Source organism: Pleuronectes platessa, chromosome 15 (genome assembly GCF_947347685.1).
Source record: "Pleuronectes platessa chromosome 15, fPlePla1.1, whole genome shotgun sequence".
Lineage (NCBI taxonomy): Eukaryota > Metazoa > Chordata > Actinopteri > Pleuronectiformes > Pleuronectidae > Pleuronectes > Pleuronectes platessa.
Genome location: NC_070640.1, coordinates 12,256,895 through 12,260,367, shown reverse-complemented (window position 1 = coordinate 12,260,367; position 3,473 = coordinate 12,256,895).

Below are 3,473 nucleotides of genomic sequence, written 5' to 3'. Positions count from 1 at the left end.
TCAGCTGCTCCGAGTGATTTTCTTTTTGACTTTGTCCTGGTGGTTTCTGTGAGATGATCTTTAGTTTGAAATTTTTATAGGAGTAAAGGCAAAAATAGCTCCATTAGGGTGTATTGTTGCCTTGCCTTATTGGCACACATCTCGGATTGATGAGAAGTTAATATATTTCCTAAACTAGGATTTCAACACCTAATAGAAATGATCTATGCTGGAAAAAATTATTTTACAATTGGTCGGTCGTAAAACGCTACTTTGCTGGACTATAATCTATCTGACCCTAAATATAATTTGTTGTTCCACTCTCATTTTTATCTGCAGCAGCCAGAAAAACCCACAGCCCACTACCTAGAAAATGGCCAATCACAGACAAAGTTAACAGGTAGCGGTTAAAAATCCAAATATTTTCCTCAGGAGTTGATGGAAACAAAAAGCAGACAACACAAAGGCCCAACAGTCCCCTTCAATTCAGTCAAGCTGCACCAAATCGTTCACACGCTTGATATCGATCCATTGATTCTCAGAAATCAACAGTGTGGGACACATTTAATATAATTCTGAAAATTCATACGAAACCTTCCAGTTTATATTTGGTGATCAAATAAATGACATTGTTCCCATCAACTAGCACAAGGAGTAAGGGTCACTCATTACTCATTAATCAAATCAAACCTCCGGCTTCCTGAACTTTTACTTTGAAGGTGAGCTGTCAGCTGTCTCTCTGTCCCCCTCTGGATGTCCTCCTTCAAGTTTAGCTTCTCAGGTCAGGCACGTGCACAGATAGACTCCTAGTGGTGCTCAAGCACTGGCCTTTTTGCCATGGATGACAAAAGTGCCCTTCTGCTGGAGCCCAATTTTTTCTTCATTCATCAATATTTAAGAATACAAATTACTCTCTGTGTCATCAATTCCCCCCAAATGTGTTTTGATATCTGACAGGGCATTTATTTGAGTTCTTGTGAGAATGTCGCCCCAACATGCTCACAAGTCCCCAACATACACACGCAAACTGTCATGCATCCCCAATAACTTTTGGACTGTTTACAGATGCACACAGGCAGATTCCAGATTCATTCACTAGGCTGGCACTCAGTAGAGCTCAACAGAGCCGTATAGGTTCATCTCTGATCCATGCAGCTTCCTTCTACGAAGTTGTGTGGTTATTGGTCCAGTAGTTTATTACATAAACCTGTTGACTGACAAATCAGAGATGAAAACATAACCTCCTTAGCAGAGGTAATAAAACCTCCACCCATTTATCAAGGAAATGTCACCAACAATAATAATTATTAGAAACACAACAGGAAATTCAAATTAGAATATCTAAATAGTTGACGGGTAATTTTCTGTTGGTCGACTTATCAATTCATTTATTAAAAGCTAATTTTCCCCTGCTACTTAGTCTATAGGGTTTTTATATTGTCTCATCTCATTTCACATTGTGTTTTATTTAAATTGTATATGTTAGTTTATTTTTGTAGTGCACTCTTTGCTGGTTGTACATCAAATTGCCCGTGAAGGATATTAAAGATTTTCTTTTATGGACAACTTTAGTTAATCACAAGCTGCACAAACCAAGCTAGAGCAGTAGGGGAACCCAGCAGCCAGCAGGGGGCAGCCTCAGGACATCACAGCAGACTGTGATTATTGTAAGGCGTCCGGATACAAGGTTGAAAAGTACTGGGTTATTCTCTAACAATAGGTTTTTAAAGTATGTTAAATCATCCAGTATCTAAAATCCAAAAATATGGATAAGTAAAGTAGAAAATATTTTCTCTGAAGTGTTTATCAAAAGGAGCATGAAATGAGGACACACGCACACGTTAATTTGTACATCTTCTTAGTGGGTTTTGTTCCTCATGGCAATCATCAGGCGGTGTGGCCTAGTCGGTGAAGTGTTCGTTCTCCACCAAGAGTGACCTGGGTTCGAATTCCACTCCTTCCCTTCTTTAAGCTGGCAATATTCTGAACTCTTAAAATTGGCAGGATTTCTCCTATTATTTGCAAAATATATTACACTATATAAATTTAAATTAATTCAAAAATAAAAACAGGAAAAAATTAAATTTAAAAAAAGAAATGCGCGCAATTCCTGCACATTGGGTTTCTGCGCAGGATGTGCGCGCGCATTCTTTTTTTTTTCCCCCATTTAATTTAATTAAAAAAATAATAATAATAATAATTTAATTTAATTTATTTTATATTTAATTATATATTAATTCTTTTTTATATTTAATTTTTTATCATCATTTCTCTGTGCTAGTTCAGGGGTAAATGATGCCTGTCTTCCCAGGTGACTGACTTACGCAAGCCTGTAGCCGCCAACCCCCCACAGTAGATTATGTGCTGGTGTGTGTGTGTGTGTGGCCGCGGCGCTTCCTGGTTCTTCACGGCACTACGCTGCGGGTGCGAACAGCCCAAGTATTTAACGTCGACGAGGAAAGGAGGCGGACCGCTTTTCGCAGCGCTTCTACCTCCGGTGCGTCACCGAGGTTAGAGGATGATGGTGTGACGTTAATGTATTGTTTTACATTGCATGTGTCACGTCATGATAAATCAGTCTCCTATGTCGCCTGTACCAGGAGCCGCCCCTGTCACTGGTTATCTTGGCTCGCTGTCTGGCTGGTAACCGGCCGTCCGGACCGCTCCGTGAAGAAGGAGGAGGAGATGTTTCTTTACTTGGAATGCGGCCACTTTATTTCTCGAATATACAGCAGGAGCAACACTCGCATCACCTCTAGGTGGTCCGTCACTTCTCGTTATACACACACTTTTAGCGTCTTTTCCCACAATACCCAGGTCACACACTACAAACTTTCCTTAAAGGGGCAGGCCATACCTGCAACACAACAGCTCTCGGTCTCATATACAGATGGCAAGAGAAAGCAGAGAGGGATTTTTACACACTGTGTGATAAAGATTCTGACACTAAAGGCAAGGGATAGTGATGGATAAGGTTTTCTTTAACAAGTTAAGTCTTTCATTCTCACCTTCCACCTTAAAACTATGACATGAACTGAACTATGAACTAGTTCAGAACTTAAATGGTGAACTATGAACGTGAACTATTCATGTTTACTTGTATGAACTGAACTTTGAACTAGTTCATGAGAGGTGTGAACTTGCACAACACTGCCTGCAGCATCAGACAAAGATAAGATAAGATAGATAAGATACATTTATTAATCCCACACAGACACACTGCAAATAGGGGGAAATGTGTCCACTGCTTTTGACCCATCTGGTGAAGACAGCAGGACACACAGAGCAGTGGGCAGCCAGCCATGCACGGCGCCCGGGGAGCAGATGTTGGGGGAGTAAGGTGCCTTGCTCAGGGGCACTTAGACAGTGGGTAGGGAGAGTTCTCTTGGACGTTTTTGGACATATCCAAGTGTTTTCCATCCAGGTATGTTTTTTTGGTTGTCACTCCGTGGAGTCCATTCTAGTCTACCGCTTCTCCATGAACAAACAGGTAA